General features: G+C 40.6%; 1 protein-coding gene across 2 annotated transcripts in view; it reads left to right on the forward strand.

The window, feature by feature from the left end:
• Nucleotides 1-7214: 7214 nt before the first annotated feature.
• mgat4c (mgat4 family member C) overlaps nt 7215-27912 on the forward strand; it is a 178695-nt gene continuing 157997 nt past the window's right edge. The window contains exon 1 of one of the 2 annotated variants that reach the window (XM_031801966.1): nt 7215-7536. The gene's annotated coding sequence lies outside the window, so the exon portion shown is untranslated. The remainder of the gene's footprint in view (nt 7537-27912) is intronic. The other variant, XM_020456672.2, reaches the window with a different exon arrangement.

Genomic DNA, 27912 nt, shown 5'->3' on the forward strand with positions numbered 1-27912 from the left:
AATACAACAGGAGTAGACCTTACCATAAAATGCTTACTAACAAGCCCTTAAATATCTGTTGGTACACTCCACATTAGTGTTCCAAAATACTTTAATATACTCTCACAGCTGTAATACGCTCAAGCGGCAGGAATTAATAACGTATTTGGACAACTGACTAGGTACCCCCCTTCCCTTTCCTTTCTTTTCCGGTTTCACATTTTACAGAATAAAATATCCACTTTTCACTATGTTCAGACAACAGTATGTGATTATACAGATATACTAATCATGATATTTCAAGTTGTTCTTCTGCATAATTTAAATGGAACATTAATTTGCATGAGACAAAGTCCACTTGATCAATAGTTATTGCTCTGGTATCCTATGGTGCCACTGGTGCCAATGACGTCTGTAGTGCCACCAACTGGTCTGGTGCAGCCATCTAAGGTTGCAGTGACTTTATTTTTACGCAGCTTCTATGGACATATATGTGACTCATTTCAGGAAACTAGGCATATGTCGCGCGTCACTACTTCACAGGACAGCCATTTGAACATAAACGTTAAAAAAATCATCTAAATTTTTTTTTTTTACAGACATGCCTTTTGAAATGGGAACTTTCATGTGCCTTAATAACAAACTTGTATGCCATCTGTAAATAATAATAACATTTTTTAATTAGGATCCTAGTTGGTTTAGCCACTGAAAAAGTTAGGAACCTTCCCTTAGCCATGATTGGCTAAAATAATGGGAGGGCTGAACATGCCCGACAGATGAGTTCGGATTGGTCTGCCGTGCAAAGGTGTTTCTCTCCACTTTCTGGAGGACCAAGTTTTGAAATCAGCGGAATACACGGTGGAATTCGAGTAGGATAGCTAAGGAGACAGAGAAAATTCTGGCGTTTGATTGCAAATATGCAGACGCAGTCAAAAAGAGAACATCAGGAGACAGGTGTATGAAACACCTGTCTCCGGATTACATATTCAAACTAAAGCAACCCTGGCATCTGACAGAGAGGGAGAAGTGTCCATCTAAGATAGTCTAGCTAGTTACATTTTTAGATATTACATGTTTCTAATTTTGTCAGAAAGTCATTTTCATTTCAAGTTAAAGCGTACTGTTAGCTAGCTAGCTGACATTAGCTGGCTGGCTCGCTAGCTAACGTATGTGTAGTAATATTATTCGTACCTCAAAGCCATTTACATTACTAGTTAAAATCTACTGTTAGCTAGCTAGCTAACATTGAATCTGGTTGTTTAGCTACCTGCAGATTCATGCAGGGTAGTAACATTATGAGTTGTGGATTATGGTTCATTGTTCAGATAGCTAGCTAGCTACATGTCTAAACAAAAGACTCCACTATGCAAGTAACCATTTCAACAGAATCTTCATGATGTCATCGTGACAACTGTCGATAGACGTAGCTGGTGAATTTGCTATGGATATCTACTCTGATTTCAGAGCACTCGTCTGAGTGTGCCAGAGCGCAGAATAACTGGCAAATTTACGAACACTCAACACCCGTTGAATATGGCTGGTGTCAGTAAACATTGGCAAAAAAGTGTAATTCATTTGTCACCAACGCTCTGGATAACATAAAAACAGCCTAACCAGCTCTGCTAGGGCGAGTAAAATGGCCAGAGTGAGCTGTTCCCTCATTTGTGTCTGGAAGTAGCTAGCAAGCTAGCCAACGTTAGCCAGGTAACTTGGGTATTTGACTGCTGTTGTTTGGTCAGAAAGCTTGGATCAACCCTACTCCTTGGCCAGAGCATTCATTGTGCACTCTGAATGCTCCGAGAGCGAAACGCTCAGAATTTACAAATGGACAATCTGACAATGCTCTGAGTTTACAAACACCCAGAGCGCACTCTGAGCACACAGGCACTCCAGAATGAATTTACGAACACACCCATAGTATAACCAGCCTTTAGTCTTGAAATCTTTGGTTGTTTAGTACACGGCCTCACATATGAATCCTTAAAGAGCTGGGTGGGGCTAAAGCTTAAGAGTGTGTGGATGATGCTGAATTGGTATAGACAAAGAAGAGCTCTCCCGTAGGTGTACCAAAATATTCAAGGGACATTTTCTCAAAAGTGAGGTTACAAGTTTATCAACTTTCAAGGCATAATTATATTCCCATTGTTCCTCAACTGTAGTGTGTGATATAAATGTTCTAGCTCTGAGTCTCCACTTTTATCCAATGTAAAAAACACCATTTAAAAATTTGCTACATAAGACCGAGTTGAGCCGGTCGGTCACATATACTGAACAAAAATATAAACGCAACATGCAACAATTTCAACAGTTCATATAAGGAAATCAGTCAATTTAAATAAATTCATCAGGCCCTAATCTATGGATTTCATATGACTGGGCAGGAGCACCCACTCGGGCGCCAGGACCAGCCAATCAGAATTCGTTTTTCCCAACAAAAGGGCTTTATTACAGTCAGAAATACACCTCAGTTTCATCAGCTGTCTGGGTGGCTGGTCTGGGACGATCCCACAGGTGAAGAAGCCGAATGTGGAGGTCCTGGGCTGGTGTGGTTACACCTGGTCTGCGGTTGTGAGGCCAGTTGGACATACTGCCAAATTCTCTGGATTGACTTTAGAGGCGGCTTATGGTAGAGAAATTAACATTCAATTCTGTAGCAACAGCTCTGGTGGACGTTCCTGCAGTCATCATGCCAATTGCACGTGGCATTGTGTTGTGTGACAAAACTGCACATTTTAGAGTGGCCTTTTATTGTCCCCAGTACAATCTTGATATGCCACACCTGTCAGGTGGATGGATTACCTTGGAAAAGGAGAAATGCTCACTAACAGAGATGTAAACAAATCTGTGCAAAACATTTTAGAGAAATAATATTTTTGTCTGTATGAAACATTTTTGGGATCTTTTATTTCAGCTCATGAAACATGGGACCAACACTTTACGTGTTGCGTTTATATTTTTGTTCCATATACATAAGATTTACTACATACCAAATGTCAGTCGGTGTCCATCGGTTAAGTTCTAGTTGCCAGTTGTTATTGACAATGGCTGAATCATCTACAGGGCTTCACACGACTTTTTTTTGCCACTTGTAACTTATTCAGCCACTTGTCCTTCAGACTGATTTTTTACTTGTATACTGTCCAAAAGCTCAAGTCACTTGTCCAAAATTACAAACAATGTTCTGTAACATCATTTGGCGACAGATATTCATGCAAATATTCAACAATCTGCATAAAAACAATTGGTGCATTTTCCCACCAGAGATGTGTTTCCATCTGGTACTGGTACTGGTACTTGCGCTCTAGACAACAGCTTACAGATGCAGTGCAGGTATTGCCTACATGAGACTGTTATGGACAGAAGAGCAAGATTATTTTTATTTGTCAAATGGCAGCCAAGCATCGATCATTAAGTCACCATAATAACACCGGCAATATTTATTAGAAAGGAGCATCAAGCTCATCACCTTGCACTTTCACCACCCTGTGAAGTTCATCATAACTTATTCCATCTGTAGCCTAATGAACTGCATAGTTTCCCGAGTCGTAGTAGGAGGACCATGTCATTGCAAGACTCCAAGTTCACTTCAATATGATGGATATTATATCAATATTTGCGCATTAAAGGGTTTCCACCGATATTTCTCACATAATTAATTTTACAGACACAAAATGATCCCACCTTGTCTACCGTATTTTGTTTTGTCGACAGGCAACCAGGATGTAGGATGTGAAAGTGGTCCATAAACTGGATGACACATGGTTTGTGTGCTAAATGGCCCCATTTCCCTATATAAGGGCCCTGGTCAAAACTAGTGCACTATAAAGAGAATTTGGGAGGCATAAGGCATTCCAAGATGCCGGCTGTTACGATGGCTTTAGTGGCTATTTTTGGTCAGGCCCCTGTGATTCATCAGGGGGTGTTTGCGGTCTGATGTGGCAGGATGTGTCACACCACTAATTGTCTGAACTGGCTCATGGTGATTTCTCACCGACCTCTGTGCTCTTGGACAGACCTGACCTGAGACTGAGAGCACCGTGGCTGACACAGGAACAAACTGAGCCCACAGGGGCAAATCTGTTTCATATCTGACTCAGCTGAGGAGAATAGAGGTGTAGTTCATCCTCCCATGGCTCATACAATGTGCAAGAAATAGCATACTTTATAAGGTACAGTGTTTTGGTTGTGATGAAGAAGCAGTGAAATGTTCAACATGTATTGATCACATCTTTACTAATGCTGCAGAAATGTGCTTTAAAGCAGTATCCAAATCCATAGGATGTAGTGATCACAATATAGTATCCATATCTAGGAACACTAAAGTTCCAAAGGCTGGGCCTCATATAGTGTATAAGAAGTGTTGTAGTAATTCTTATGTTGACGAGCAACCAGATGCTGCACTTGCAATATTTATGAAATTGCTTATTCCAGTTACTAATAAGCATGCACCCATTAAGAAAATAACTGTAAAAACTGTTAAATCCCCTTCGGATTAATGAGGAATTGAAAAAGGATGTGGTTGAGAGGGATGAGGCAAAAGGTATGGCAGCACAACTGATTGGCAAACATACTGCAAATTGAGAAATCATGTGAGTAAACTAAATAGAAAGAAGAAGAAACTACATTGTGAAACAAAAATAAATTCTATAAAGAATGTCAGTAAAAAGCTTTGGAGCGCCTTAAATTACATTTTGGCCAAAAAGGCAAACTCGGTTCCATCATTCATTGAATCAGATGACTCATTCATCACAAAACCCACTAATAACTACTTAAAAAAAAAATTTGGGCAAGATTAGCAAACTTAGGCATTACATGCCAGCAACAAACACTGACACTACACATCCAATTATATCTGACCAAATTATGAATGGCAAGCATTGTACTTTTGAATTCCATAAAGTGAGTGTGGAAGATATGAAAATTGATTGTTGTCTATCAACAATGACAAGCCACCAGGGTCTGACAACTTGGATGGAAAATTACCGAGGATAATAGCTGATGATTTTGCCACTGTTACTTGTCATGTCTTGAATTTAAGCCCACTAGAAAGTGTGTGCCCTCAGGCCTGGAGGGAAGCAAAAGTCATTCCAATATTGTTGATGACAAAAATATTGTGGGGCTGTTTGGTAGATTTTGGTGTGGCTTTTGACATTATCGATCATAGTGGCGCAGGTAGCGTAGTGGTTAGAGCGTTGGACTAGTAACTGAAAGGTTGCAAGATTTAATCCCTGAGCTGACAAGGTAAAAATCTGTCATTGTTGATAGACAACAATCAATTTTCATATGAGCTCATTCTGAGCTGACAAGGTAAAAATCTGTCAAATCTGTCAAAATAAAAATGTGTTCTTAGCTGACTTGCCTAGTTAAATAAACGTAAAAATATATGTATATTTGATGTGTGCATAAATATGAGAAGAAAGCGCATGCAACCGGGTGTTGAATACACATGTGCCCAGGGAGACAGCAACCTTACCTTAGACCCAGGGCGAGCTCTGGCTTGACCTCTTGTCTGCTGCTAGAAAAACACATGTGTTATGGCTTTAGATAAAGAGTTACATGTCTAACAGAACACAGAGTGTGTGCTTTAATGGAAGCCTTTCCAACATAATCCAGGTTAGAATCAGGAATTCCCCAGGGCAGCTGTCTAGGCCCCCTTTTTTCAATCTTTACTAATGACATGTAACTGTCTTTGAGTAAAGCCAGTGTGTCTATGTATGCAGATGACTCAACACTATCCATGTCAGCAACCCTTAACAAAGAGCTGCAGTTAGTTTCAGAGTTGCAGAGTGGGTGGCAAGAATTAAGTTAGACCTAAATATTTCTAAAACTAAAAGCATTACATTTGGGACAAATCATTCACTAAACACTAAACCTCAAGTAAATCTTGTAATGAATAATGTTGAAATTGAGCAAGTTGAGGTGACTGAACTGCTTGGAGTAACCACTCTGGTCAAAACATATTGATACAACAGTAGCTAAGTTGAGGAGAAGTCTATCCATAATAAAGTGCTGCTCTGCCTTCTTAACAACACTATCAACAAGGCAGGTCCTACAGGCCCTAGTTTTGTCGCACCTGGACTACTGTTCAGTCGTGTGGTCAGGTGCCACAAAGAGGGACTTAGGAAAACAATACAACAATTACAATTGGTTCAGAACAGGGCAGCACGGCTGGCCCTTAAAAGTACACGGGGAGCTAACATTAATGATATGCATGTCAATCTCTCCTGGCTCAAAGTTTTTGTACGAAGTTTTGACAAGCTGAATTTTCTATTTAAAAAAATATACATATATTTTACCTTTATTTAACTAGGCAAGTCAGCTAAGAACAAATTCTTACAGACAGCTTGTGAATGCCGAGCTGTCTGTTTAAACTACTAGCACATAGCTCGGACACCAATGCATACCCCACAAGACATGTCACCAGAGGTCTTTTCACAATCCCCCGATCCAGAACAAACCTTGGGTGGCGCACAGTACTACATAGAGCCATGACTAGATGGAACTCTATTCCACATCAGGTAACTGATGCAAGCAGTAGAGTCAGATTAAAACAACTGGTAAAAATAAACCTTATGGAACAGCATGGACTGTGAAGCAACATAAATATAGGCACAGACAACATGCATACACACACACATGATAACACACACACTATACACACACGTACATTGTAATATTGTTGTATGGTGGTATTATACATGTTGTATTGTAGATATGTAGTGGTGTAATAATGTTATATGATGTACTGTTTTATATGTCATGTCTCTTAATGTGTTTGGACCCCAGGAAGAGTAGCTGCTGCTAATAGGGATCCCTAATAAATACAAATTCAAATACAAATGTCTGGAATTAAATCATTAATGCATGTTTTCCCTTATAATTAAAGTCCCCAAGCCTCTCATCATGCAACAAGGTTTACAATGTTGGTATGCAAAATGACTCATTGTTGGCACACCATATTAAAAATGTTTTGAAATTAATAGGCCTACATTTATTAATGATTTAATACATAATTGATCAATTATTTATCAATGAAAATGTTTTTTGAAAAAGATCATTAAAGCAAGCAAGCCTTGTAATATGTTCAATATAATAGTCGCTGTAAACGTATTGGTAAAGCTTTATAGTTTACACAGGTGGTTTATGGAAACTGTTAGCGACATCGGATGAGATAGACAGTTACCATATTCTCCAATCTGGGCGCGTTAAGCATAACTGGTCCACGCGCTGCCTCCAGTTTCCTTGCAGTCGAAGGGAGGAGAGCGAGACAATACGCAGCACCTCCATACATGTAGTGATGCAACTGTTGTATTAAGGTTTCATATATTGTATATTTCTAGAATTCCTTCATCTGAGAGGGAAGAGAAGCCTAGACACTCGGGACAGGTCGGTCGGCGCTTCTACGGCAGCAAAGAATTCAAGAGCTGAAGACTGACTGTAGCAGAGTTGTAGGGCTACCGTAAAGCGAGCACTCGACGGTTTCATTAGATGCGTTTGCAGAGAAGTAAAGCATGACAACATAATCCGCGGGGTAAAACGACGACATTATGTTTTGACGTGAGTAACCTATTTTTACATATTTCGTATACAGTAATATCTGCAATGTTTTTAAGATTGGCAATGTTATGGATGTGGAGCTTTACTGTAGATAAATAGCCCATGCAAGAATGTAAGACGTTATTTCACTGGTCTACACATAAAGTATGTTAGCCTACACACAAATACTACAAACTTGGCTTCTTACCCATGCTTTTAAGGTTATCCTGAGGTATAGCCCAAATCTACTGTAAATACAGTTGCAGTAGGTTAGCCTATAATAACCTTCACTTCAGTGTATAAATACAGTTAGATTCCAAAAAGAAGCGACCTACTTCATTCAACAATGTTAGATTGACAGGAGTCAAGAATGTCTAACTTTGAGATAGGCTATTATTGTTGAATAAACTGCAGAGGGCACACATGTAACACAAAACAAAACACATCCATTGCTGTAGTCCTCATATCTAAATAGTAGTTCATACATTGCTGTAGTAGCTAGTAGTAGTTGCTGTAGTAGCTAGTAGTAGTTGCTGTAGTTTTCCTAATTCTGTAGAACAGCTTGTGTCCTGGGGTGGTGAGAGTGACAGCACCATGGCTCATCTAAGGGGCCTGTGGCCAAACAGCTACTCATTACTGTGCAGCAGCAGCTCTGGATTCTGTTGGCTGCAGACTGCGTGTAGCTCATCATCAGGGGTCACTGTGACGGGTGTTGCATCGTGATGAAACTACTTTTTTTTTAATACTAAGACACACTGAGTAAGGTTAACTAAATGAATTCATCTGAATTCACATACCAAAAATCAATAACAGATCATTAAAACCTTTAATACAGCAGTATCACAAGTATTACATTACAAAATATGTTTTCTGTTATAATTGTGTCATAATGCTGTCTCTTAGCCTATTATTATTCATCTCCTACATAAACACGAGAATTTACAACCATTTCTAACAACATCGTTAAATGGAAGCTTTTCTAAGGTCCTTGATACACGCCCTTCACCTGGACTCATACTTAGTTGCTCCTTGACTAGAATTTTACAGGCTCACACACATAGCACTGATTCTAGCATTCGTCTGCCGATCATTCAGGGTGCTGTGTTTTAGGGGGCCACCCGCTGTCTGACTGCTGACATTTTCAGGTGATTCTACATCTAAAATCGATGAGCACTCGGTTTGCAAATTGCGTTCAGAGGTGCTTAGTACTCTCGGCCAGCAAACACTATTGGTGTGTCTGAGCCATAATTCCTTACTAGACTGAAATTGTGTAACCAGTCAACTATCCATGTTTTTTTCCCACTCTCCAAAATGAACAGTGGTTCTCAAACATTTTAGCTTACTGTACCCCCCCCCCCCCCCCCCAATATATTTTGGAATCCTAGAAACAAAATGATTTATATTAAGAAGCAAAGTGGAAGGCAGCATTGTTTTTGTTTGGAACAGGCTGTTGACTGCATTTGACCTAACAGAACAGCATGCAAACGTACACTGAGATTACAAATCATTAAGAACACGTTCGTAATAGTGAGCTATACCCCCTTTTGCCCTCGGAATAGCCTTATTTTGTCGGGGCATGGACTCTACAAGGTGTCTAAAGGGTCCACAGGCATGCTGGCCCATGTTGACTCCAATGCTTCCCACAGTTGTGTCAAGTTGGCTGGATGTCCTTTGGGTGGTGGACCATTCTTGATACACACGGCAAAATATTTAGTGTGAAAAACCCAGCAGCGTTGCAGTTCTTGACACATTTAAACCGGTGCACCTGGCACCCTCTGAATAGTACACATACACAATCCATGTCTTAAATCCTTCTTTAACCTGTCTCCTGTCTCCTCCCCTTCATCTACACTAATTGAAGTGGATTTCACTGCTTGAGTGACAGGGGGCGGGGCTTTGTGTGTATGGGAAGCAGCCACAAGAGGAAAGAGGGAGAGAGACGACAAACAGAGTAAACTATAAAAACGGACGTTACAGCAGACAGAGTAAACTATAAAAACTGACGTTACAGCAGACAGAGTAAACTATAAAAACTGACGTTACACGCAGACAGAGTAAACTATAAAAACGGACGTTACAGCAGACAGAGTAAACTATAAAAACGGACGTTACAGCAGACAGAGTAAACTATAAAAACGGACGTTACAGCAGACAGAGTAAACTATAAAAACGGACGTTACAGCAGACAGAGTAAACTATAAAAACGGACGTTACAGCAGACAGAGTAAACTATAAAAACGGACGTTACAGCAGACAGAGTAAACTATAAAAACGGACGTTACAGCAGACAGAGTAAACTATAAAAACGGACGTTACAGCAGACAGAGTAAACTATAAAAACGGACGTTACAGCAGACAGAGTAAACTATAAAAACTGACGTTACAGCAGACAGAGTAAACTATAAAAACGGACGTTACAGCAGACAGAGTAAACTGTAAAAATGGACGTGGCGTTTCAAAATAATGCGAAATGGATATCTCTCGTGATATGTATATTGCACGTTAATATTGTAATTTCGATGTGAATTCGATTAATTGTGCAGCCCTACTCCCGATTGCATTTTGCACTTCCCAGGGTACCACCTCATTTGCATTTTACAAACAGGTCTATGTTGAGTCTTCCTAAGTACCCCCTGTGGATAGGCCAAGTACCCCCCAGGTTGAGAACCTCTGATTAACAGAACTTATACTCACATTATATGTATACTTCAAATCTAAAGGTTTCAGTTTCTTCTCTTTTCAGTTTAGCAAATTTCATAACGGCATGTTAAATGTGTGTTTCTAAAAATAAAATAATCAAGACTGACATTTTGTTCTACATATTCTTAATTGTTGACTGTCAAAGGGTCCATAGACAGTGTGTGAGTCATCGTAGCGGCCATCTAGATGAACTAGGCAGGCAGCATCTCCAGTATCTTTCGCATCTTTCTGTGAAAGGTTAGACAAATGCCACAAATAATTGTCAAGAGCAGTTTCCTTATAATGTCTTTCCGTTGGCTTGCCACTATGATTATCCGAGGAGGATAAGGTCAGAGGGGCCAATGAATATCTAGTCGGCCTTGCGGTGTCTGTGTGGAAGCCATCAAGCTTACTGTGACAGTAAGGATGTGAGGCGTAATCATTGACAAATGAAGACTGTCTGTGACGGTGAAAGTGGATTTCTGGCTGCACCTCTTGTTTCTGTGCATCCAGTCACTGCTGCGGCTGTCCCAAATGACACCCTATTCCCCATAAAGTGCACTACTTCTGGTCAAAAGCAGTGCACTATATAGGGGAAATTATGCCATTTGGGACACACAGCCTGTGTAAAGAGGCCTTAGAGCCAGCTGCTGACAGACTGTATGAATGAATGGACTGTGTCTGTGTGGACTCTGCCATGTTAAGCAGGATTACTACAGTAAGTCAAGCACCAATGCCAAGATTAGCAGTGGAAAGCAAGGATGCGTCCCAAATGGCACCATAGTCTCTATTTAGTGCACTACTTTTGACCAGGACCCTCTTTATATAGGGGATAGGGTGCCATTTGGGTTCGCAGCCCAAGACTCTTAACACTCTAGGCATGGATCTAGCTCCCATCTCGGTGGGATCAGAGATGCAGCTCTGATGGCCGCCGAGTGCTTAACTGGTTCACTAAGCATCATGCTGATGCAGGGCTTGAATTACATGTTTATAAAAGAGGTAGAAATCGAAAAAGAACCGGCTGTATGTATGCCCTTCCTCGTGTTGCCACCAGTGCTTTTGTCTGCCCTGCTTGCAGTGTTTACTCAAGATTTTAGATTTTAGTTTTGAGTGGAGATGTGTGATGGCCCCCAAAGCTGCATCCCTAGATACAAGATTTTGAATTGAAAAAAAAACAACTTTTTCATCAAATGGGCTTTTCATGTAGGTAGCAATTTTATTCCACTGTGTAGTTACTGCCACAAATTGTATTTTCTTTCAAAGGGTATCCTTTTGAATTACCCTTTCAATTCAAGCCCTTATTCCTGCTTTTACACCCTATTTTCAAACTTGTTGGCCTCATGTTTTCAGATATCTCAAAATTAAGTTCTGAGTGACAAGGTGTAACAAGGTGTGAGCCAAGTGACATTTCTTTTGTTCCCGTAAAACAGATAGAAGCAATTATCTAGGAGCTGCTATAGTGTTAGAGACATTCCATCAACAGTCAAGTGTTTATCGCCCCATAAAGTTCCTTTATTCTGCAGTTTGACATCAAAAGGGGGTTTGTTGATATCGGTTGACAGACAAATTAACAGCATGCTAGTCCAAGACATTCCCATTGAGAGAATGATAATTAGATGTCTGTTTTTAATACACTGAACATTTAATAGGAGGGCCTGTGATTGTCAAACTGCTGGTGTTGGGGAATTAGCACAATGTCTACAAGGAATTGAGAGGCACAGGTTGATTCTTTTTGCTCTACCGATCATTTCACCTTTCAGTTGGCAGTCTGAGATTTTGAACTTGAAGCTAAAATAAAAGATTCTCAATAAAACAAACTATACTATGTAAAATATCAGGACACAGAGATAGTCACATGGTAGCCAAATGTTCTCATTATTTGCTGTTAAAAATCATCATAGAGGCATCTTGTTGAACACTGGCGAGGCATTGCTGAATTGATCTGATTTGTATTTATTATGGATTCCCATTAGTTCCTGCCTTGGCAGCAGCAACTCTTCCTGGGGTTTATTATGGATCCCCATTAGTTCCTGCCAAGGCAGCAGCAACTCTTCCTGGGGTTTATTATGGATCCCCATTAGTTCCTGCCAAGGCAGCAGCAACTCTTCCTGGGGTTTATTATGGATCCCCATTAGTTCCTGCCAAGGCAGCAGCAACTCTTCCTGGGGTTTATTATGGATTCCCATTAGTTCCTGCCAAGGCAGCAGCAACTCTCCCTGGGGTTTATTATGGATCCCCATTAGTTCCTGCCAAGGCACCAGCTACTCTTCCTCTGGGTTTATTATGGATCCCCATTACTTCCTGCCAAGGCAGCAGCTACTCTTCCTGGGGTTTATTATGGATCCCCATTAGTTCCTGACAAGGCAGCAGCTACTCTTCCTGGGGTTTATTATGGATCCCCATTATTTCCTGCCAAGGCAGCAGCTTCTCTTCCTGGGGTTTATTATGGATCCACATTAGTTCCTGCCAAGGCAGCAGCTACTCTTCCTGGGGTTTATTATGGATCCCCATTAGTTCCTGCCAAGGCAGCAGCTTCTCTTCCTGGGGTTTATTATGGATCCCCATTCGTTCCTGCCAAGGCAGGAGCTACTATTCCTGGGATTTATTATGGATCCCTATTAGTTCCTGCCAAGGCAGCAGCTTCTCTTCCTGGTGTTTATTATGGATCCCCATTAGTTCCTGCCAAGGCAGCAGCTACTCTTCCTGGGGTTTATTATGGATCCCCATTAGTTCCTGCCAAGGCAGCAGCTTCTCTTCCTGGGGTTTATTATGGATCCCCATTAGTTCCTGCCAAGGCAGCAGCTTCTCTTCCTGGGGTTTATTATGGATCCCCGTTAGTTCCTGCCAAGGCAGCAGCTTCTCTTCCTGGGGATTATTATGGATCCCCATTAGTTCCTGCCAAGGCAGCAGCTTCTCTTCCTGGGGTTTATTATGGATCCCCATTAGTTCCTGCCAAGGCACCAGCTACTCTTCCTCTGGGTTTATTATGGATCCCCATTAGTTCCTGCCAAGGCACCAGCTACTCTTCCTCTGGGTTTATTATGGATCCCCATTAGTTCCTGCCAAGGCAGCAGCTTCTCTTTCTGGGCTCCAGCAAAATTAAGGCAGTTATATACAAATAAAAACATTACATTACACTTCACAACAGATTTCACAACACTATTCTACTACCACATACTGTATCTACAACACAAAATCCATGTGTACTTGTGTGTATAATGCGTATGTTATCATGTGTGTGTATGCGTGTGTCTGTGCCTGTGTGTGTGTGTGTGTGTGTGTGTATGTGTGTGTGTGTGTGTGTGTCTCCACAGTTCCTATTGTACCGTAAGGTGTAGTTTTATATTTTTTTATCTGATTTTACTGCTATTGTCATGAGGAAAAGTTCATGTTCTGAAGCTTGTGCTCTTTAACCATCGTTATAATGTAATGTGCTGTGAGTCACAGATGGCATCGTTGATGGCAGAGGGTACTGTAAGGAGAGACGCTAAATACATTTGTCAAAAAATGTCAAGCACTCACTCATTTTAAGTGATTCACTCTTTATTTAATAGCATCTCCAGCCACTCGTTTGTGTGGGTTGCCTTTGGCAGCCCGCCGTTTTCCATTGTTCATTTCTGCATCTTGCTGTGTCAATCATTTAGTTGGTTACCTGCCGCACTCGCTGGCTGCATTAGCAATACAATGTCCATATCTGTAACCATGTAATCAATGAGAGACAACGTGCTGAAGTAGTCTTGGCACAGTTTAACTGCTGTTATAATCTCATACAGTTGTGTTTCTTTTGAAGCACTTCAATAAAGGTTAAATAAAAACATACAAATGTATTTTGAAGCAGTTATAGCTAGGTTTTCACTTTACATTGGGGGAGAGGGGGTTCATTTGAGCCAAAATAGTACGTTTCTGGGAAACCATACACAAAATGAATTATTTGACCAAATGTTTAGGAAGAAATCTTCCTTTCATGGAGTTTGTGAAGGAACAAAAAAACAGAAGGTGAAGTAAGGTCCAAAAAAACAGATTTTCACCAAGTCAAATTAATTTATTGTGTTAGAGATAATTTGAAGATAGTTTTATACATCAGTTGGGGTCTCTATAAGCTTCAATATGAGGTCCTAAACCTAGCATGATAGTGAAACCTTGTAACTGTATGGGCTAATATAGACAAAATGTTTGCCTTGGGGAAAGTTGAGCCAATGGCCATGGGGTAAGTTGAACCAATGGTTGAGCCAATGGCAAGTTAAGCAAATTGAAGTGTTTTCTTCCCAGGCACAATGCAAGGCATTATCACTGGGATATGAGGTAACAACAGGGCCTGGCCTATGTTAAAGATCCACTGAACATTCCGATTGGCATTTTTCTGTTGCTCATTCGAAAAACAGGATTTCAGTCTTGGATGTGTATTTCCTGACTGATTCCACATTTCGTTGATGATGTTTGTACCCAATGATACGCTGTAGACGTGGAAGCCTATTTCACTTTCTCAAAATCCCCAGAATGAATCTAAGATAACTCAAGAAATCTGTAATACATTTTGACGTTTTTGCAGAGGATGTTTTGGTTGCGCAATTTTATATCAACCTACTCTAAGTTGTTTGGTTCAGTATTTCTCAAGTAAATAAAGTCGGACCTGCTGGGCACGTCTGTTTCACTCTCTATGCTATTTGATAGAGAGCACTCACCATAGCTGTTTATGTCAGTGGGCAAATGGTCATTGTCAAATAAACGTTTTGACGCATGGATGTTCCAAACTCCGTTTTAGACCAGACTGACTTTATGGCCCAAGTTATGTTATTTACCCTTTGTAGTACATTTTGACACTAGAATAACAGTTTCTGACTCAAATCAATGCCACATAGGCCATTTTCAAAGGGATTTGTTGCTTTTTAAAGGCAGTCGCTCTTTAAAGGTGTTACAAAAAGTACATTGTTTGTTAGGTGTTAAGCCTGATTTAAAATATACTTAAAATGATTAAAAGACAATAAAACAATTGTGATTGTGTTGAATTCTGTTTGGGAAATAAAGATAGACTTGGTTTTAAAAAGATAGTGGTAATATTTAATTCAGTACAGAAATGTGTAGGTGGCTTAACTTACCCTGTCCTGCGGCTCAACTTACCTCACACACGGTGCCAGGAGACCACTTTTTTTGGACAGCTATGTTTTCAAAACGGTTATGTTTACATTAATTCTGATTATTTATAGGAAAACACAACATCCGGAAATACATGAAGATATCTTTGTTAGAGATAATACTATATTTCCCTTGACGGAGTGATGCGGAATTTAAAAAAGGCTCAACTTATCCCACTCTCCCCTATCGTCACATGGGGCTAAATATAGTATCTTAGATGAGTAGTTTCAAAATGTCATAATAATTCCCATTATGTGCATACATTTATGCTCTTTGGATTGATTTACGAATGAACCTGTAGTACTATACATTTTCTGTGTATTATTTATGCAACTTGTAGGCTATACAGTAGGCTATAACTTCAAACCTGATAAAACCTGATAAAATAATATCCCTTTTGAATGCATATGTTGCATATCTATCAGTTATGTCCAGAGGGGTCTGCAGGACCAAAATGCACTTCCATCCCTGAAGAGAAAAGTGCCTTCGCTGTCTTTTAACATCCAGGTTGTATGAACTGTAATTTGAATCTTGATTTTGATTCGTTTATTAGGGGTGTAACAATTCTCAAATCAAATCAAATGTATTTATATAGCCCTTCGTACATCAGCTGATATCTCAAAGTGCTGTACAGAAACCCAGCCTAAAACCCCAAACAGCAAGCAATGCAGGTGTAGAAGCACGGTGGCTAGGAAAAACTCCCTAGAAAGGCCAATACCTAGGAAGAAACCTAGAGAGGAACCAGGCTATGTGGGGTGGCCAGTCCTCTTCTGGCTGTGCTGGGTGGAGATTATAACAGAACATGGCCAAGATGTTCAATGTTCATAAATGACCAGCATGGTCGAATAATAATAAGGCAGAACAGTTGAAACTAGAGCAGCAGCACAGTCAGGTGGAAGTTGAAACTGGAGCAGCAGCATGGCCAGGTAGACTGGGGACAGCAAGGAGTCATCATGTCAGGTAGTCCTGGGGCATGGTCCTAGGGCTCAGGTCAAGTTGAAACTGGAACAGCAGCATGGCCAGGTGGACTGGGGACAGCAAGGAGTCATCATGTCAGGTAGTCCTGGGGCATGGTCCTAGGGCTCAGGTCCTCCGAGAGAGAGAAAGAAAGAGAGAAGGAGAGAATTAGAGAACGCACACTTAGATTCACACAGGACACCGAATAGGACAGGAGAAGTACTCCAGATATAACAAACTGACCCCAGCCATTTGATTTGATTTGATTTGATTTGTGTAACAATTCTCCAAGCCCACGGTTAAATTATGTATTGCGGTTTTGGGGTCACAGTTCAGTTCGCTTTTGGTACAGCGGTGAAAATGAAATGCCAACAGTTACTGGAGTTAATTTTTGTTTATTTAAGAATATACAAAGTGTTGGTATTCCTGATTGTGAAAACACACGATTACTCATTAAAAAAAACACTAAAATAAGTGCAATATGTGTGTAAAGTCAATATGTAAACGAAGAGAAAAATATTCACAGGTGTGTGACTCTCATAAAGGCAGTGTGTCTATAGCACAGTATTTTTCATCTCCCACTCCGGGGTAATGTGATGGGGCTGTCACTGTTAAGTAGCTCTCTGTAGCCCTGGAGGTCTACCATCTGCAGTAAGCGCACCATAGGGTACATTGGCCAATTCATTGAAAACTTTGGCTTTGGCTTGCATATTGGGGTGATTTTGGCGTAAATGTATCAAAATGTTTGAGGTGTTGGCAGCAACATAGGCTATTCTCGATGAGCAGTGGCAACAAATGTTAACGTTTTATACACAGCTCTTTGTCCATCGCCGTTGTAATCTACTTGGAAGCCAACATTTTCCCAAACTGGAGATTTAAACGATGATGGAGGATCCTCTTGGTTTATTGACCCCACCAATCGCCATCGTACAGAACTAGTTCCAACTGTGCCTCACAAATGGATAGTTTGAAATTCCGCAATTAAGATTTGAATTTGGATTACAATGTGCACATAGGCTCTAGTTGTTTTAAAAGAATAGCCTGAAATGTTTTTTCAGTTCAGATTTCATCAAGCGGCATACAGCACAGCGTAGGCTTTGACAATTTTTTTAAAATATATGTTTTAATGTTTTCATTTGCGTTCACAATGCGGACCAAACCGAGTTCCCTGTACTGAACAGTTTGGTACCAATAGGTGTATCGTTACACCCGTAGCGTTTATACTACAAAAGACACTGTGTTATTGAGGCATTATGTCATTCAGCCTTCAGGTGGGAGGATATTGGCAGATACATGAAAGGACTTGGCTGTAGTATAGTGAGAGATAATAATAATAATGGAATGGAAATGTGTTTCTTGCATATCCCAACTCCCCCTGAGACACCCGTAGGGAGTGGGGTCACAGCCAGGGTCACCATTGTCGAGCGCCCCTGGAGCTCTGGTCAAAAGTATAGTGCACTATGTAGGGAATCCGCTGCCATTTGCAAGCAGCTAAAGTAAACGGTCCACAGTGAGGGATGAATAATATTCAACATAGCCGGCACAAACAATAGCACACAGCAAAGGAGAGAGGCTATGGATTATATAATGGAACTGTGTACCATTGAGCCGATGGTGGAGATTGCAATTAATGCTCATGGCTCCTCAGAGGGATCTTTGAGAAACCAGTAGTTGTCTGCAGTGGAGTGAGCATGGTGGAGATGATAATGATGGGTAATGTGGTGCTTGTAAGCAGCATGAAAGTGCCAAAGGAATCAAAGACGAGAAGACACAGAATCCTCCATTAAATATACGTCAATGACAGTGGAAACAAAGAACAAAGACCTAAACTCTTCATGTGTTTGTTAACGGTGGGGTGTGTGTGCGTGTGTATGGGGAGGATAGTTGAAATAGCTTATTTATGAAGGCATCAACCTCCCACCCCCTATCACGCCAGATGTTTATGACACTACAGTGGAGGCTTTGATCATCAGGCCAAGGGCACAGAGCTTGACGTGACAGATGCAGACCAGAAGGTAGGAACCGTAATTGTTGCTCTCTCACTCAAGTTTTTAAAATAGATGTGTCTCTTCATATCACAGCATTTCTTTACTCCACCGCCAAGTATTGTTTTTATATTCCTCGTGAAAATACCCCAAAATATGTTTTGGACACACCCCCTAAGCTATAGTGCCACGCAATACAGATAAGATCTACTATTGCACTTTGTGAAAAATAGTGACTAACGACTTCAGGTAAATTATTTTTCCAATAATGAGCTGGCAACTTGTACACAATTACAATTTTGAACTCAAAGAGACAATAGCATTATCACGACATTCAACAGTAGTACAAGGTGCCTTGGGAAAGTCCATTCAAAACAGGAGGAATGTTGCACCTGCTACCGGAGCTGCGAATTGTCGTCACTAATTTATTACCAGGCATTTCAGACAACGCAGGTGCCCAAACCCCATACTCATCTGACCTGGAAATGACTGCAAACCAAACAGCTGCTTCATACATTCATGTCTGAATTGCTGTCATGCACTTGATTGTCCCTATTGAGTGTAATCTAATTATATGATAAGCATAGTAGGCATATATTTTTTTTGCAAAAAAAGCTATTTGAATGCTTTTTGAATTCCTACAGGTACAATATAATATTTGTCACGATCGTGTGGAGAGACAGACCGTGATTGGAGTTCCACATCTTTATTTTTAGTGAAACTTAAAACAAACCAAGAAACAAACAACGACCGTGCAGTACTGAGGTGCACCATGCACTCACTCAAAAACAATATCCCACTAAGCAGGTGGGAACAGGGAACCCTTAAGTATGATCCCCAATTAGAGACAATGGACATCAGCTGCCTCTAATTGGGAACCATACCAAGAGCACCAACATAGAAATATATAACCTAGAACACCCCCTAGTCACACCCTGACCTACTACACCATAGAGAACCAAGGGCTCTCTATGGTCAGGGCGTGACACCATATTTGTTTTATTCATTATTTCATACATTGTACCTGTGGGCTGCAACTCAGAAGAAGACAACAAGAAGAGAAAATGTAAAAAACATTACAAAAGGTGCATAATTACAAAATATTGATCATTCTGATATTTTTTTAGAGTTTAAATAATAATAATTTCAGTATAAACAGGAAAAGAAAACCAAAAAGAAGTGGGCCTCCAACCCCAACCTCCCATCCCATCCCCCCAACCAGCAAACAAACTTCTAATTTTGCAAGTAAGGCCCTATGCTGTAGGTGATTTATCGTAATTAATTATATCAACAAAAATGTCCACGATAAGTCGTCGGTGTGGTCAGTGTCAATCATTTTTGGTTTATCATCCCAGCTCTAGTTGACATGGAACATATAAAAAAGGCTACCTGATCTAATAGTAAGTTCGCTCCACGTTTTCATATAGGTAGCAGACCTGCGTTTAAATACATCTGTATTTGAGTATTTGAGTACTTTTTTCTGTGTATTTTAGTATTTTCAAGTACTTTTATTGGAATGCTTGCATGGTTATTTGTAAAAAAAATAAAAATAAATTAAATGGTCTTCCAAATTGTATTTAAAATAATTTTCAAAAACGTATTTTAAATACTATTTTCAAATACCTGGGTTAAATGTATGGCAGTGTATGTGAGTATTTTCAAATACTTTCCAAGTGTATTTCAAATACATTGTATTATTCAACTACTTGATTTTTCCAATAAAGGTAATCTGAATACTTACTTCGGAATGTATGTGAAAGTAATTGAGATATTTGAAATAGTACTTGAACCCAGGCCTGATAGGTAGTCACGATAATTATTAAATACATTAATGACATGAAATGCATACACTTCCCTTGCCACTGACGTTTCCACCTCAGGGAAATAATTACTATAGCATTGACACACCATGCATGAGATTTGCATGACTAGTTAATTCAAGGCAAGGCTATGCTACCCTAGAGCACTCCAGCAGTAGCTGTCAGGGAAACAATTATTTCTACCCAATTATTTTCTCCTCTGAGACAGAGGCGTAAAAGTGAACTGGATATTTGAGGAACTGTTTTATGTTGCTTCATTCAAGGCTTTTTCTTTTATTGATGTCAGGTCTTTACCAAAGTCTTGTATGCATCACAGAGGGTAATTATATCCTACAATAGATCCATAATGCTATAAACAAGACTGCTGACTTATGGAGACCAGACAAATGACCAATCAATATATTTCATAGAGACACATTTATTTTTTAAATTACATTTACAATGTTTTTCATTTTCTTGAGTATCTTATTTGCCTGATGACAAACTGAATTCTTCCGCAGGTCTATTGTGTACCCTACAGTCTGAGACTGCTGTCATTGAAGTGGTTTGTGGTGATGTCAAAATGAGGGGTGTTGAATTTTTTAATGGGGGGGGGGGGGGTTAAAGGTACAATATTTTAATTTATATAATTTCATACTGTTCCATTTTTTTCTGTCTCCTTTTTTCATTATTTCACTCATTGTACCTGTGGGCTGCCACTCAGACGACCACAAGAAGATAATTTAAAAAATAAACATTACAAAAGGTGCATAACTCAAAGTATTGATAATAATAAATTCAGTATTCAGTATAAACAGGAAAAGAAAACAAAAAAGAAGTGGGCCTCCACCCCCAACCTCCCATCCCATCCCATCCCATCCCCCCAACCAACAAACTTCACATATAGTGGCACATATAGATTTTTGGGGGGGTTTGTATCATTTGATTTACACAACATGCCTCCACACTTTGAAGATGCAAAACATGTTTTTTTGTGAAACAAACAAGAAATAAGACAAAAAAACTGAAAAATTGAGCATGCATAACTATCCACCCCCCTAAAGTCAATACTTTGTAGAGCCACCTTTTGCAGCAATTACAGCTGCACGTCTCTTGGGGTATGTCTCTATAAGCTTGGCACATCTAGCCACTGTTTTTTTTCCATTCTTCAAGGCAAAACTGCTCTAGATCCTTCAAGTTGGATGGGTTCCGATGGTGTACAGCAATCTTTAAGTCATACCACAGATTATCAATTGGATTGAGGTCTGGGCTTTGACTAGGCCATTCTAAGACATTTAAATGTTTCCCCGTAAACCACTCAAGTGTTGCTTTAGCAGTATGCTTAGGGTAATTGTCCTGCTGGAAGGTGAACCTCCGTCCCAGTCTCAAATCTCTGGAAGACTGAAACAGGTTTCCCTTAAGAATTTCCCTGTATTTAGCGCCATCCATCATTACTTCAATTCTGACCAGTTTCCCAGTTCCTGCCGATGAAAAACATCACCACAGCATGATGCTGCCACCACCACGCTTCACTGTGGGGATGGTATTCAAGGGGTGATAAGAGGTATTGGGCTTGCGCCAGACAGTGTTTTCCTTGATGGCCAAAAAGCTCAATTTTCATCTCATCTGACCAGAGTACCTTCTTCCATATGTTTGGGGAGTCTCCCACATGCCTTTTGGCGAACACCAAACGTCTTTTCTTATTTCTTTATTTCTTCTGGCCACTCTTCCGTAAAGCCCAACTCTGTGGAGTGTACGGCTTAAAGTGGTCCTATGGACAGATACAACAGATTCATGATGCAATAAAACAACACTGCTGACTTATTGAAATCAGACAAATGACCAATCAATATATTTAATAGAGATACATTTTTAAAATTACATTTACGATATTTTACCCTTTCTTGAGTATCTTATTTGCCTGATGACAAACTGAATTCTTCTGCAGCTCTATCGTTTGCTACATACTTCAGTCTGAGACTGCCATCATTGAAGTCCTTTGTGGTGACGTCAAAATGAGGGGTGTTGTACAAAACAAAGTCATCAGCGATTGGATCATCTCTAACCAATCACATTATCAAAGCCAATGACAAGTTTTCTATGTGTTCTGGCTCTGGCCCAACCCATCGGTTTCTGGGACCAATCAGATGGTCGAGAATGGATTTCCATTGGCATAGCGTTTGGCCGTAGCAAGGAGTTTGGGTTGCCAGGCAATCTGCCTGTAGGCGATGCACTTTATATGAACCAATGTAAAGACTCGTATTTACAGTCATTGCTCTAATGTAAGCTATCTGATGTTTTTCTTCTCTGTAATGCTAAAAGATGTTCTCCTTCTCTGCGATCTTAATTAGAATTTCTCATTTTACAGACTCAAAAGCTACAGTGAATCTTTTAACTCAGCCTCTTCCATCCTCCATCATGTACATAATTACAACAGGATGTTCCTAGCTAAGTGAATGTAATTGGGTTCCTGTCATCCCCTAGTGCCTATGTTTTCTCCAGGTAGTCATTCACCTCTTAATATTGAGCTCATGTATTATTCACGAAGCCTGTCCCGCTGCTGCGACCCTTAACTATAATTAGCTTTTCCCAACACCTCCCTTTCTTTAAGACGGACAATCTGGAGAGCGGAGATGGGAGAGGAAGAGAGAGCTTAAGAGAAGCAGGGTGCGCAGAAACAGTTAGTGACACCTTGGTGAGGAGTTGGGCTGTGAGAAAGAGGGGGGGGGGGGGTTACGAAAGAGAGGGAGAGAAAGAGAGAGGGGTGGTTGCGAAAGAGTGAGAGAGGGAGAGAAAGAGAGCGCGGCTACCGATTGCCATTATGAGTGTTTACGGCACTGTTTTGGAGAGCCAATGATCTGCTCTTGTGTGAGTCATGGAGATTATTTAGACTGGTGACAGCGTGCAGCACAGAACATCGGCAGAACTCCCTCATGCTTCTCACACTGACAACAGACAGGAGACAGAGCAGAGAGAGACACTTCTTAAACGTACAGCAATACAGCCGGCAGGTGAGTGAGTGTAAATGCCTGTAGCTGTGATATTTCATGGTTTGCTGTGTAAAGCTTGAGCATCCTGTATCCTCTCTCTGCTACCAGCGACTTCAGATGATCACGATCTCTCCCCTCAGCATGCTGTTTTATTGCGTTGTTAGAGGTAGACATAGAGGCAGATCTCTCTCTCTCTCTCTCTCTCTCTCTCTCTCTCTCTCTCTCCCTCTCTCTGTGCATCTTTCTCTCAATCCTCTGTCACTCTCCTTCCTGCCTCCCCCTCTGTGTCATTTCTTGCTGTCACTGTCTGTCATTCTTGTCCCTGCCTCCCCTCTCTCTGTCTTCCTCACTCCCTCCCTGCACTCCTTTCTGTGACAGTGAGTTGTCTCATGTCTTGTGTACAAAGGATCCATCAAAATGTCTGTGGTCTGGTGGAAGTAACTAATTTCAGGTGGTTAAATTTGTCATCCAAATCATTGTATTCAACGTGCTGTTTAGTCTTTTTGGAAGGAGAAGGTGCATGTCAACCCCCCCCCCCCCCCCCCCCCCCACGCACACAGCTAGAGCCTCCACCTACAGAACAGCCAATGTAGGTGCACACAGTCTTGTATTACAGAATGACTCATAGATACATAACGTTATAGTGTGCTCAAGGCATCAGTCTACAGTGCAATTCTAATTAAATTCCCTCTCCCTGTCAATTCCATTTAATTCAAATAAAATCCAAGGTCAGTCTTTGAATTCAGATATAATTAAATTCCTTTCAAATCTAATGTTAGGTAAATTCCAAGAATTCAATTCCCAATTATATATTATCCCCAACAATTCCACAAATTCAAATGAATTTCCCTTGGGCTTTCAGGCTAATCATGTCACTGTTCAGACAGCCTTGCTACAGCATACTTGCTACAGAATACTTGCTACATCATACTTGCTACAGCATACTTGCTACAGCATACTTGCTACAGCATACTTGCTACAGCATACTGCTACAGAATACTGCTATTTAACATACTGCTAAATAATATAATTTATTTAAAATAAATCCTGCAGTCCATTGATTCTAAGTGCATTAATTCCATTCATTGGAAAATGTACTAATAATCAATTTCAATTAAAACCGAACAGTCTAATTCCAATTCAATTCCATTTCCATAACTTGAAGATAGTTCAAATTCGACTTCAATTCAATGTAAATTCTCTACTTCATGAGTGAATTGAATAATTTAATTGGAATATTACATTGGGACTTGAGCTGTGGAGGGCACACACAGGTAAACCATAGAAGCACTGTTAGCATGTTTTAAATGCTGGAATGAATGGTGCTCTGCTTGTCTTTATCGCATATTGTCTATTGTCTGTCTACTCATTGTGATTTACTACCATGCCTGCACTGGGGTTTGTTTGAGGAGGATTCTGCTTCTTTGTGTTAAGAGGTGTAATGTACAGCTCTTATGGATGGGGCTAAATATAGCGGGGGTTTCTGTGTGTGTGTGTGTGTGTGTGTGTGTGTGTGTGTGTGTGTGTGTGTGTGTGTGTGTGTGTGTGTGTGCAGACCCACAACAAGTCATCACTTTTTTCCTACTGTGTGTGTGTGTGCGCGCGTGCGTGCTACTTACTATGTGTGTGTGTGTGTGTGTGTGTTGAGAGGTATAGCCTACTGTACAGTAGTCTGAAGATGGGACTAAGCGAAGCGTAAGGGTGTCTGCTGGCCTGCCAAGGATAGTCAGCTGATCTGCTTGGAGGTGCAGGAGATTTATGACCCCCAAGAACAAAAGTGTGTCTGCCTTGGGACCATAAACCATAAATCACAGAGAACTGGTTCAGACCGGGTCAGCAGCTCCTCTGTTCTGTGTTTGTACGTATTTGTATTTATTATGGATCCCCATTAGCGGTTGCCAAGGCAGCAGCTACTCTTCCTGGGGTCCAGCAAAATGAAGACAGTTGTACAATTTAAAAAACATTACAATGCATTACACAACAGATTTCACAACACATTAGGTATGTGTGTGTGTGTGTGTGTGTGTGTGTGTGTGTGTGTGTGTGTGTGTGTGTGTGTGTGTGTGTGTGTGTGTGTGTGTGTGTGTGTGTGTGTGGGTGGTGTTTGTGCTTTTAACGCTGTCTCCCTGTCTCAGATGTTTGTTGACATACTGTACAGCTAGGTTGGATGTGCTAGGTTGAATTACAGTGCATTCAGAAAGTATTCAGACCCCTTGACGTTACAGCCTTATTCTAAAATTGATTAAATAAAAATACATCTTCATCAATCTACACACAATACCCCATAATGACACCCCATAACTGAAACACCTTATTTACATAAGTATTCAGACCCTTTGCTATGAGACTCGGAATTGAGCTCAGGTGCATCCTGTTTCCATTGGTCATCCTTGAGATGTTTCTACAACTTGATTGGAGTCCACCTGTGGTAAATTCAATTGATTGGACATGATTTGGAAATGCACACACCTGTCTATATAGGTCCCACAGTTGACAGTGCATGTCAGAGCAAAAACCAAGTCATGATTTTGAAGGAATTGTCCGTAGAGCTCCGAGACAGCCAAGACAGATCTGGGGAAGAGTACCAAAAACATTCGGCAGCATTGAAGGTCCCCAAGAACACAGTGGCCTCCATCATCCTTAAATGGAAGATGTTTGTGGAAGATGGGAGAACCTTCCACAATGACATGCATCTCTGCAGCACTCTACCAATCAGGCCTTTATGGTAGAGTTGCCAGGCGGAAGATGAAACCAAGATTGAACTCTTTGGCCTGAATGCCAAACGGCACATCTGGAGGAAACCTGGTACCATCCCTACGGTGAAGCATGGTGGTGGCAGCATCATGCTGTGAGGATGTTTTTCAGCGGCAGGGACTGGGAGACTAGTCAGGTTCGTGGGAAAGAACCTGCTCCACAGCGCTCAGGACCTCAGACTGGGGTGAGGGTTCTCCTTCCAACAGGACAATGACCCTAAGCACACAGCCAAGACAACACAGGAGTGGCTTCATGACAAGTCTCTGAATGTCCTTGAGTGGTCCAGCCAGAGCCTGGTCTTGAACCCGATCAAACATCTCTGGAGACACCTGAAAATAGCAGTGTAGCGATGCTCCCCATCCAACCTGACAGAGCTTGAGAGGATCTGCAGAGAAGAATGGGAGAAACTCCCCACATACAGGTGTGCCAAGCTTGTAGCATCACTCCCAAGAAGACTCTAGACTGTAATCACTGCCAAAGGTGTTTCAACAAAGTACTGAGTAAAGGGTCTGAATGCTGAATTTGCTTCCACCAGACCACAGACATTTTGATGGTAATTATGGGGTATTTTGTGTAGATTGATGAAAAAAACATTTATTTAATCCATTATAGAATAAGGCTGTAATGTAACGAAATATGGAAAAAGTCAAAGGGTCTGAATACTTTCCGAAGGCGCTGTACTTGATTCAAGTGGTGTCTCAAGTGGCTTCTTTTTTTTTATCTGGAGGAAGACCTGGCCTTGTGTCTGTTATGGATTCTATCCTGACACTGTGTTCAATGTGGATCACAGCGGTTTATGTTCCTTGTATGACTGTTGTGATGTTGCTACCCTGAATTTTTTGCTGTCTAGAGGTATTCAGCAGGATAATTGCAAAATGTTTAAGTGTCAATCAAGACATTCTCTTTTTCTACATCCGAAATGTCACTGGCTTTTCTTTGAAATGACCTCAAACAGTTTTCTGCTAATTCCTTTATTGACCTTTATTTATTTAGGCATTCCACTGACACGAGGTGTTATATATTTTTATTGAGACTGTAATATCAAAATAGCTAATTAAGTTTTGTGTAAGGCTGTAAGTGAATTAGCAATTCATTGCATTATATTCTATGTTCTGTCTGTATAATCTGTCAATCTAATGGAGGTTGGTCTGGTTTGGCATTACATGAAGGCTAAAGGTGAACATGTCTGTATAATCTGTCAATCTAATGGAGGTTGGTCTGGTTTGGCATTACATGAAGGCTAAAGGTGAACATGTCTGTATAATCTGTCAATCTAATGGAGGTTGGTCTGGTTTGGCATTACATGAAGGCTAAAGGTGAACATGTCTGTATAATCTGTCAATCTAATTGAGGATGGTCTGGTTTGGCATTACATGAAGGCTAAAGGTGAACATGTCTGTTAAATCTGTCAATCTAATGGAGGTTGGTCTGGTTTGGCATTACATGAAGGCTAAAGGTGAACATGTCTGTTAAATCTGTCAATCTAATGGAGGTTGGTCTGGTTTGGCATTACATGAAGGCTAAAGGTGAACATGTCTGTATAATCTGTCAATCTAATGGAGGTTGGTCTGGTTTGGCATTACATGAAGGCTAAAGGTGAACATGTCTGTATAATCTGTCAATCTAATGGAGGTTGGTCTGGTTTGGCATTACATGAAGGCTAAAGGTGAACATGTCTGTATAATCTGTCAATCTAATGGAGGTTGGTCTGGTTTGGCATTACATGAAGGCTAAAGGTGAACATGTCTGTATAATCTGTCAATCTAATGGAGGTTGGTCTGGTTTGACATTACATGAAGGCTAAAGGTGAACATGTCTGTATAATCTGTCAATCTAATGGAGGTTGGTCTGGTTTGGCATTACATGAAGGCTAAAGGTGAACATGTCTGTATAATCTGTCAATCTAATGGAGGTTGGTCTGGTTTGATATTACATGAAGGCTAAAGGTGAACATGTCTGTATAATCTGTCAATCTAATGGAGGTTGGTCTGGTTTGACATTACATGAAGGCTAAAGGTGAACATGTCTGTATAATCTGTCAATCTAATGGAGGTTGGTCTGGTTTGGCATTACATGAAGGCTAAAGGTGAACATGTCTGT

The sequence above is a fragment of the Oncorhynchus kisutch genome, linkage group LG22 (genome assembly GCF_002021735.2).
Source record: "Oncorhynchus kisutch isolate 150728-3 linkage group LG22, Okis_V2, whole genome shotgun sequence".
Taxonomy (NCBI): domain Eukaryota; kingdom Metazoa; phylum Chordata; class Actinopteri; order Salmoniformes; family Salmonidae; genus Oncorhynchus; species Oncorhynchus kisutch.